Source organism: Colobus angolensis, unplaced genomic scaffold, assembly GCF_000951035.1.
Source record: "Colobus angolensis palliatus isolate OR3802 unplaced genomic scaffold, Cang.pa_1.0 Scaffold48, whole genome shotgun sequence".
NCBI lineage: Eukaryota > Metazoa > Chordata > Mammalia > Primates > Cercopithecidae > Colobus > Colobus angolensis.
In genome coordinates, this window is record NW_012118265.1 from 4,778,807 (window position 1) to 4,789,933 (window position 11,127).

General features: G+C 38.2%; 1 protein-coding gene across 1 annotated transcript in view; it reads left to right on the forward strand.

Moving 5' to 3' along the window:
* MED12L (mediator complex subunit 12-like) overlaps nt 1–11,127 on the forward strand; it is a 353,697-nt gene that overhangs the window by 199,251 nt on the left and 143,319 nt on the right. The window lies entirely within an intron of this gene.

Here is an 11,127-nt window from a genome sequence, read left to right on the forward strand (position 1 = left end):
ATCACATATGTAAACATAAAAGTCAGTACAAATATAAAATAAAAATACAGAGGATTTTGGTAAAGGCCTAGTGTAAACATTTTATGAAAGTACAGTGTACAAGGATGTTTAAAGGAAGCATATTTGGAAATTGTCCTCTATAGGATCTCTGAAGGAACTGACATCCAAAATGCTTCTTGCTGGATGGCTCTTTTACTTGTAGAATGGGGATGAAAGTCAACTTAGTACTGTATTAAAAGAACGATGTGAGCCAAGGTTTAATGTTAGGAAAACTGGCAAAGGTAGAGCAGTGCGTAATGTGGGGGATCCGAAATGTCATGCTCAGGACTTCATAATTTAGTGTGCCGTAAAGTTTTTGAGCTTTGTAGTAAAGTAATTGAAAAAGTGCATTGAAAAAATGTAATCTTATGGGAAAACATCAAATGCAGACATGCCTTTTTCTGTTCATGTGAAGCATTCAGTTCTACCAGCTTGTTGATTTAGAGTAGTAGAGAAAGGGGGCAGAAATTATATAATTAAGTTGTGATTTAAGTCACTGCATTATAAAATAATGCCTTTTTGTTAAACCTCTTGCAATGAGTGACAGGACATGGGGTGTCATTGGCAATTGTGCACTTGCCTTCATCTGATAATTACAATGGAGAAACAAATGCCTGGTACAATATCACCCCCTTCTGGTAGATTGAAAGAAGTAACAGTTTTTTAAAAATTAATAGGTGCCTATATTTTATAGGCAGTTCACAAAATCTCACTTTGGTATGAATACTAACATTGAGTCATGGTTGATTGTCTAATCCCAATTAGTTGAAGTGTGCAAACAGATTTTCTGTATTGCTAGCAATAGATTGGGTTTAATTCTTGAAAATCAGAAGAACTGAATCTCAGTTGATAATAGCAAAGAATCAGAATTTAGAACTTTGTTACAAAAACAAAAACTTTTGTGTGTGTGTTTTCTCTTTTCAGTAGGCTTTTTGGAAAGATGCTGAGGCAGCAGAGGAAAGCATTTTCTTTTTCACCTTCAGGTCTTACAAATGTGTCATCCCTCGTTATCTTCCTTTTGTTCCCATTTGCTTGCAAGACTCACCACATCTTTGGACATGTCCCTAATACCTCAGTGTTGTCATTATTCTTCTGACATGGCCTGTGTTTCTGTATCAGGCCTAGCCATCCTTGCTGGCTGCGTTTTGTACCTGTGGTGTTCACTACCATAGTAGGTACGCAGAAGTATTTGTTAATTGAATATCTGTAACCAGGATGTGGGAAAGACAGAGAATATTCCCCAACTCTGTGCTCTGGTTCTGCAAGTAAAGATAAACGAGATAATGGAAATTATCTGAGAACAATGACTCTGAATAGTTTAAATAATCTTATTCCAAGTGTGTTAAATCATCTAATCACTTGTAGTTGTACACTTTTGAATACCTTTTGTGGGTTTTTTTTTGTGTCTGAATCCCTGACCTGCATAATGATTCAACTTAGAACAGGTAACTAAGAGGATGACATGCTGCTTTATCAGACAGTTTATTTACTCAGCACCCTAACTGCTCAGCTTTTTAATACCGTGATAGGACAAGTTAGGAAAACAAGACCTTGGAAAGTCCCCAAGTGAGCTGGAATGAAACTTAAGGAATGTAGGAACATACTTTGTTTTTGTCAGATAAACTTTCCCACAGCTGTTCTGATAAACATTGCTGCTTGTTCATCCTGCCACTATGTGTGGGAGGAGCATGGCCTCAGCAAGCTTAAGGAAAGGTTTGTGGTATTGACTTTTCAGGGAACTTGACTGAGGGTTAATTGAAGTCAAAGGAAGTGCAGTGGGTGATCACATGTACAGTTTTGTTTGTTTGGTTTTTTTCTACCTAAAGAATAAGCCACACCTGAAATTATGTAGAGCAGTCATCTCTGGCCAGCAAATGATTTTAGCTAGGCACACTTATTTTTAGTTCTGGGTTGTGGGAGGGTTGTGTGGTTATCTTGGTAATTTAATTTCCTTGGTGGCCTGACTAGAACTGTGGTTTTAGGCAATTAATGCTGTAGAGAGCTGAATATCTTTATAATTAATAATTCGAGCACAACAGTTATTCTTATGATGTTATGTATGGACCAGTTAGTTTAATCAGAATGAAGAATCAGTGAGGCCTTTTTTTTTTTTTTGAGACAGTTTTCACTCTTGTTGCCCAGGCTGGAGTGCAATGGCGTGATCTCGGCTCACTGCAACCTCCGCCTCCCAGATTCAAGTGATTCTCCTGCCTCAGCCTCCCAAGTAGCTGGGATTACAGGCATGTGCCACTACGCCTGGCTAATTTTGTATTTTGGTAGCGACAGGGTTTCTCCTTGTTGGTCAGGCTGGTCTCAAACTCCTGACCTCCGGTGATTCACTCACCTTGGCCTCCCAAAGCTCTGGAATTACAAGCGTAAGCCACTGTACCCATCCCAAATTTTTATATTTAATATTTGAATGAGTCATTTAAGGAACAGCTATGCTAGTTCACTTGTCTGATTCTCAGTGGTCATGAGGTAATGCTGTGGTCTGAATGTTTGTGTCCCTCCAATATTTATGTGTTGATAAAAAGAAATGAATTAATGGCATTTGCAGTAACCTGGATGGAGTTAGAGATCATTATTCTAAATGAAGTAACTCAGGAATGGAAAACCAAGCATTATATGTCCTCACTTATAAGTGGGAGCTTACCTATGAGGATACAAAGGCATAAGAATAATACAGTAGACTTTGGGAACTCGGGGGAAGGATGGGAGGGAGCGAGGGAGAAAAGACTACACATTGGGTACATTGTACACTGCTCGAGTGATGGGTGCACCAGAATCTCAAAAATCACCACTAAAGAACTTCTCCATGTAACCAAGCACCTACTGAAATAAAAAAAAAAGAAAAGAAAAAAATATGTTGAAATCTAATTCCCAATGTGTTAGTATTAAGAGGTGGGGCCTTTGGGAGGTGACTAGGCCATGAGGGTAGAGCCCTTGTGAATGGGATCAGTGGTTGTATAAAAGAAGCCCTTTGACCTTCCACCATGTAAGGACACATGGGGCACCATCCATAAGGAATAAGTCCTCACCTCACACAGAATCCATTGGCTCCTTGATCTTAGACTTACCAGCTTTCAGGACTGTGAGCAAGACATTTCAGCTGTTTATAAATTACCCAGTTTAAAGTATTTTGTTACAGCAGCAGGAATGAACTAAGAGAGGTGACCTGTATGATGGTGTGTGGTTACACTTTTGTGACTTAATTATGATAGGAGGATTTATTCAGAGCCCACCTTCTATGTGATTGGGCTTTGCAATCACCAGTCTCTCTCAGGAGAATCACAGACTTCCTGTGACCCCGCTGTTGTAGTTAGAGTACTCTGTGCCCTCACCTAGCTCTACCTCCTGATCAGCTTTTCATGTAGTTGTGGTCTGCAGGGAGACCAGTGCCTTGGAAAGGCAAATGTGATGTCTGTCTCTAAAGGTCTCTTGAAATCAATACAGAACATAAATTTTGTACCTACCAGTCAATAGTATTAGGAAAGATTTGTGATAGTTTTGCTTTGGAGTAGTGAAAAAATATAAATTAGAATTTAGATTATTTATTCCTTCTGCAAGCAAAAGCAATCAAATACTCACCTTGGGTGGACTGTGTTCCTTCTTGTGGTATTAAGCAAAACTTCAAGCAATAGGTGCTAACTCAGAAAACTGTTCTCCATGCTCCTAGAAAGTTTCCATGAGAGATTTTTGTTGAATAGCTGCTAATCCAGCATCCAGGAGAGTTCACAGTTTGTGTTAGCTCCATGGAAGAAGCTTCACAGGAGGGGGAGATTCTCATTGATGAAGTGGCTGGATTCATGGAGTTCTTTTTTCCTTATCTTAAGCTGCTTGTTTTACTAGGTAATGCTATCCTAACATAGACATATTTTCTTATGTATTGTGAACATAGGGGCATATATTCTTGTTTGCCCACACAGTCCCAGTTGAAACCTGCTGTGCCAGCTCAGTGAGTAACACTTTCACTCTCAAAAGTGTCCTGGTTTTGACAATAAATTACACAAGCCATTCTAATTTATAATTATAAGTGAATAAAGTGACTGAAAGTGTATGATTGATTGACTGGCTTAAACTAATGTTCTCTTAGTTAGATATTATCTGTTATACTTATTAAGCAGTTTTTTCAGGCTTTAGTTGAGAGGGCTTCCCAGCTTCAACGCTAGCCTTAGAAAGTTACTTCTTCATCTCTAATTAGGGGCAATGCTGGTATTTCCTTATGGGTTTGTTTTGGGGATTAAATGGGTTAATGCAAGTCGGGTGCTGGTATGTAGGGAGTGCTCAATAGACATTAGGTATTTTAATGTTATTAGAAAATAATCATTCAGTGTTAAAAGTTCTAGAAAAGAGTATGCAGAAGACTGGGAAGGAGCAGAAAAATCAAGGCCTCAAGTAGTATTGCCATCAATGTAAATCATGGCAGTTGGTTTATTTTTCCTGTCTCAGTGTGGCACAAAGTAAGAGGTGGGATCCAGGTGGCATCCAGTGGGATGCCCACCTCCAAAATCCTTTCTTATCCATGAGACCAGACATGCTACCACTTGAGCTACAGTGGGTATCAGGCCAGGTGGGGCAGAGACCTGCATTGTCTATTTCTGGGGGCGGAGTGGCAGGATTTGATAGAAGGTTGTTAATGGGAATGAAGAAAAGAGGGCACTCGGATTTTCAGTTCAGGGGGCCTGGGTATATGATAGTATTGTTAAATGAGTTCAGGGGTAAGGGACCTCCTTGGAGGGGTGGAGACAGAAAGTGTTGCAGTCCTGGTGACAGCATGGACTTTGTAGTCAGACCCCTGAGCTTCAAAACCTGCCGTCATCACTTCACTTCCTAGCTAGATGTGCCTCAGTTTCTTCATCTGTAATAGGACATTTACTATATAAGGTTCTTGTGACGATTTAAAGGTTTATTAAAAAGTAAAGCATGTAGGACAGTGACTGATGAGCACTATGTAAGATTTGATCATTATTACTATTTTTAACTTGCAACTTTAGGGGTTTCTATGCGAAGTATATCTATATATCTGTAGTTATCTTTCAAATGGCATTTGTAGAAAACTTCAAAGCAGACATCTATTGAAGCTTCATAATAAACTTTATAGAAATCATTGCTTTCTTTGTTACCATTTTTTTGTGATTAATAGAAGTGGCCAAGAAAAAGTTTACCCTATATTTACCGTTTGTTTATTAATACTCTATCCCTTCCCAAATTTGGTTGGTACTTACTGATATCTAGAGGTCTAGGTTTCTGTATTGCTTGAAACCTTGGTCATATTCTTCTCTTTCCACAAATGGCTCAGGAATCCCCATCAGGGTTCTCACTGTCGACATTACTGCCCAGAGAGTATTTGTTGATTTCAGGATATTTTCTTGTTGTCCCTGTGTTCAGTGGCTGGGGCCATGAATGCTTTATAGTATGCAAAGTATGAGGCACAATTTTTACACGGTGAAGAGTTGTCCCGTGCTGCTTATGGGAGTGACCCATTAACTTCCCCATGGGTGAAAAGCTTGTTCATCAATATCTGAGCCTATAAGTCTATTTTACATATAAACATATTTTGTCTGGTTTAATATACACCAGCCTAATTTTTGCAAGTATGTAGCGACTGTCTACTAAATACTCTATTTGGAATCTTGTCAAGAATTATTTATTTTGGAAATCCACATCACTAATGATAATAATGTAAGTTGTGTTTGGGTCACAAATATTTGTATCTGTTAAATTCACATAATTAAATAGATAGATCCAAGCATTTTGCCACTTCATGTTGAATGGATAAATGACATTATTTCAAATAGTTGTGCCTAAGCATTTACATGTTATATTACATGTCATTATATATTTTTCTCTCCATTTTTCCTTTGAATTATGATTACGGTTACATATACACTTATAGGCAGGCAGTCCTTGATTTCACAGTTCTGACATATATTTGAGTTATCATGATTTAGTTAAATAATACCAGTCTCCCTGCAACAGTCCACATTTTAGTTACCACAGTATGAGTTATCATGATTTAGTTAAATAATACCAGTCTCCCTGCAATAGTCCACATTTTAGTTACCACAGTATATTAACTGTAAGTAGTTGCATAAAGTCAAAACTTAATGCCTAGTTCTCCAGTTCACAGATCATCATGTAAATAACATACAGCAGTGGCCAATCATCTCACTTCTTTCAGAGTCTGTTGGTGATTGGTCACTGCACATCTGGTATTCAGTTCATGCACAGGTGGCAGCAAAGTGTATAGTTGTGTTGCGTCCTTGTTTGCCAATAATAAACCTCATGACATTTTACAAAAAGAGATGTTTGAAAGAGAGTGTACCAACAAAAATGAAAGTTCAGGAGAGAAATGAAAAGTGATGATATAGGAAGTGAAATTTGAGTCACAGGCATATGGAATTACAAAATAAATAGCTAATCAGGGGAAGATTAAACCTCTATAATATGCTGTTAGATGAACTTAGTAAAGGCAAAGTTGTTAACATCTACAATGAACGGATGAGATATCCCAGAGTAAATGATGCTGACAAGAAACTTCACGATTAAGGAATTTTTGAAATATTTCATGACATGGAAAGCACAAAGGATAAAATGTTGGAAATTGACTCATGCTTGCAAAGGAACGTGACAATTCTATGCATAAGGCATAGAAAAAGATACTCACTCTGTATTATAAGTTATATACCGAGAGGAACTCAAGAACTATTCAAAGACGTATGATATAGTTCAGGCTTTTTGAAAAATACGTAGAGGTAATTCATCGTTGGGTAATTGACAGATGGCTTTCTATGTTTTGAAAGATATTTTGCTTTAGGCTAGCAGTAACCATCTTAAGCATTGGATATAACTTTTTAAGACTGTTTAAAAACTATCATGGGTTAAGGGGCTGATTTACATTCTTTATGCTAAACTTGTTAGCCTCAGTTATACGTGCTGTGTGTTTGTCTGCATATATATATTTATGTAAATGTGTCCAGAATGTTGGAAAGCCTTGCATGTAACATTTAAACCTATACCTAGACTTGGAGACTCTGTGAAACCTGGTATCTATTTGCAGATTCTTGTTCATAGGCTGATTAAATCCATCAGATGTATGGGTCAATTCTAGGAGTTGCTGGGGAGTCTGCCCCGACTACAACCACTGAATATTCTCGAACATAATTCTTTTTTTTTTTTTTAAAGACAAAGTCTTGCTCTGTTACCCGGGCTGGAGTGCAGTGGTGCAATCTTGGCTCAGTGTAACCTCTGCCTCCCGGGTTTGGGCAATTCTCCTGCTTCAGCCTCCTGAGTAACTGGGATTACAGGTGCACACCACTATGCCTGGCTAATTTTTGTGTTCTTTTAGTAGAGATGGGTTTCATCACGTTGGCCAGGATGGTCTCGAACTCCTGACCTTGTGATCCGCTTGCCTTGGCTTCCCAAAGTGCTGGGATTACAGGCGTGAGCCACCACTTCCGACCGTACTCTAACATGATTCAAAGAGAAGTTGGCCAGTTTACTTTTATTAAGAATGTTTGCCGCTAAGGCTGTAATCCCAGCACTTTGGGAGGCCGAGACGGGCGGATCACGAGGTCAAGAGATCAAGACCATCCTGGCTAACACGGTGAAACCCCGTCTCTACTAAAAAATACAAAAAACTAGCCAGGCGAGGTGGCAGGCGTCTGTAGTCCCAGCTACTCGGGAGGCTGAGGCAGGAGAATGGCGTAAACCGGGGAGGTGAAGCTTGCAGTGAGCTGAGATCTGGCCACTGCGCTCCAGCCTGGGCCGCGGCAGAGCGAAACTCCGTCTCAAAAAAAAAAAAAATGTTTGCCAAAATTGAAATAAAAGGAATTTCCAATTTAATTCTGTATCTTGACTTTCCAACTAAGGAGAAAAAGGGATGTGTGTCTCTAAGGGTGACTTTTTTTTTTAAAATCATTTTTATAATTTTAGATGATTTCCTTTCATTGTGGCTTATAAGAAAACTTTAAGAGTATTCAAAATGAAAGTTGCATTCAAAATGACTCTTATGAGTTTCTTGATAAATTGTTGGAAAATTTTATTTAACACTGATAGTCTTACTCCTCCCTGTTCCATTCTAATGATGATTTTGTGTACTTTTGAAACTATAGGTAAATTATACATTTAAAAATTTTTTTCTATAAGTTAATTTAGAAAGAGCAGTCAATATTCGTAACATTTTCCCATTATATTATTATAGCCTTGTTAGTTTCTGTTTTTACATCTGTAACGAAACTTGACAACATTAATTATTCTCGTCAAGCATTTCCATATTACATTGAACTAGGCACCTGCATGTACACATTTGTATATATTAGCATTAATAAAGATATTTAAAGGAAAACTGTAGCAAAGTGCTAGACTGCGTTACTGTGAATTCAAATGCCGTAAATACGACAAAAGTTGAATTTTCTTCACCTGTTTTGTGAGTTTTACCACTAGATGGTGATGGAGGACTGGGCAGCGTGCTGAATTCTGTGTCTACTATGATACTTGTATTATGTTGAAAATCGAAAATGCTTGTTCTTAACTATTTAACTTTAGAAGTCATTTAGGAGTATCCAGAGATTCTTTTATTTATCATGCTGAGCACAATATCTTTTTATATGGTATGTGCTTAGTATTTATGGATTTGTTAATTGACTTGTGGTGGTTAGTTTGCGGACAGTCTTTATAAGATTTAAAGCTTTATTTTGTCCTTGTTTTCTTGTTTATTCTTTTCTAGTATATCACATTTCCTCATGGTGATCATGACATTTCTTTATGTTTAAGTTGTATTTATTCTCTTCTTTGCATGTATGCACACACACAAACACACAATTTTGACTTGAGTATTTAAAGTTTGCATTCCCCTAGGCACCATTCTCTTGAAACTATGATTGAGAAGCAAAATACTATCATACTGTTTCAAATTGAGGATAAAATATTTATGAATGAATATAACAGTAACACACACATTTTAGATTTTCTACAAGATCAGTTTCTCTGAATGTCAGTTTTATGAAGAATAGAAAATGTCCTTTTGGAAATTCTCTGAATAGGTATCTTTTCTGCATAAAAGGAAGAATAAATACAGTATTTATTGCTTTCTGGGAGGATTCTGAAATACTGAATGTAATCCAAAAGCCCTAAGTAAGAAATTTTGGATTTCAAATTTTAGATTATTCCCAAAAGCCAGTTTTGAAATAGCAATCAAATGTAATTATTTTCTTCAATATTAATAGAGTATTATGTAACTTCTGACACTAGCATCATGTATTATTCCCACTGATGTTATTTAGCTCATGTAAATGATTCATTTTTCATTGACCTGGATAAATACTTTTCATTCCACAGCATGGGAATTGGTATGAAATATAAGCAGTGTGATATTGATGGTTTTTGTCATATGACTTTTTAAAAAAGTAGGGATGATGTTCTCTGTTTTTAGCCCATGTTTGAAGATATTCCATTGATTTAATAATATCACGTAGGAGAAATAAGGCTACTATCACATTAAACGTGCCTAGTAGCTATATAGCAGTCTAATTTTAGAAATATTAAGGTGGGATTTAAATGTTTTAAAGACCTGTTAGAATTGAAGCCTAAATGAAAGGATTAAATGAGATATGGGATAGAGAAGTACTTGCTAAATTCCAAAGTGCTTAATGGAGCCCGTTGATGCTGTTAAAGAGGTCATACATTTAATAACATATATAAACAGGAAAGTAGAGAATATCATTTTTGAGATTATTGACTGGGAGAGCTGTGGTGTGGTAGAAACAGAGGATGAAGAGGATAGGACATGTTGTACTGAAGGTATTTTCCCAGCCACAGTATTGCAATATTGCTCCTTTTTTTTTTGGTGGAGTTTTGCTCTTTTGCCCAGACTGGAGTGCAGTGGCGTGATCTTGGCTCACTGCAACCTCTGTCTCCAGGGTTCAAGAGATTCTCCTGCCTCAGCCTTCCAAGCAGCTGGGATTACAGGTGTGTGTCACCATGCCCAGCTAATTTTTGTATTTTTAGTAGAGACAGGGTTTCACCATGTTGGCCAGGCTGATCTCAAGCTCCTGACCTCAGGTGATTCCCCCATCTTGGCCTCCCTAAGTGCTGGGATTACAGGTGTGAGTCACTGCACATGGCTTACTCCCCACCCCCCCTTTGTTTTTTTGAGATGGATTTTTGCTCTTTTTGCCCAGGCTGGAGTGCAATGGGACGGTCTCGGCTCACTGCAACCTCGGCCTCCTGGGTTCAAGCGGTTCTCCTACCTCAGCCTCCTGAGTAGCTGGGATTATAGGCACGCGCCACCACGTCCGGCTAATTTTGTATTTTTAGTAGAGACGGGGTTTCTCCATGTTGATCAGACTGGTCTGCTCCTCCTTTTTATATATGTATAGGGAAGCTGTAATTTACCCATGGCTTTCTGGGGAAAGTGCAGAAAAGAACTGGCCTTTCAAACTACCTTTTCTTAGTTAGCTAATCTAAAATATGACTATCTTAATCTAGCTAGTGACACACAGTTGGGGGCGGGGATAGCTATGCAAATGACCAACTGAGGTATGTGTAAATTCATGCACTTCAGTGTCCATTGCATTTATAGAATTGGAATCTTGATGGACAGATATTTTGATAGAAGTCCTCAGATAATACTTTTAACCCCTTTGCCACTAACTTCTCTGCCAAACCTGACTGACTTAAAGTAAGACACTAGACACTTAGAGTAAGATTCTTCGTAGTCCCTGAATTCTTTTCCTGTACCTAACAATGATAGTCATTGTTGAGCTAAGTTATTCTTGTACTCTCATTTTTGCTTCTTAGAACTTTGCAGTTTACAAGACTCTAAGTATTGTACTGTGTTCTTTGTGTGTGTTTGACTGTTAACCATAACGTCTTCTTTTAGTCAGCAAACATGCCTTCGCTCCTCCTCTGTTAACGCATCCCCCACCAGGCATTTACGTTGCTGGAGGACAGTCTCTTAACCAGACGAATGAAAGGTAGTGTCACAGGAGCGTCACAGGAGTGGGGGTGAGGCATGAAGCAGGGAGAGGAGGCAGAAGCATTTCTGCAGCTCATTCCTACTTGCTTTTGTAGCCCTGAAGGTGGGCT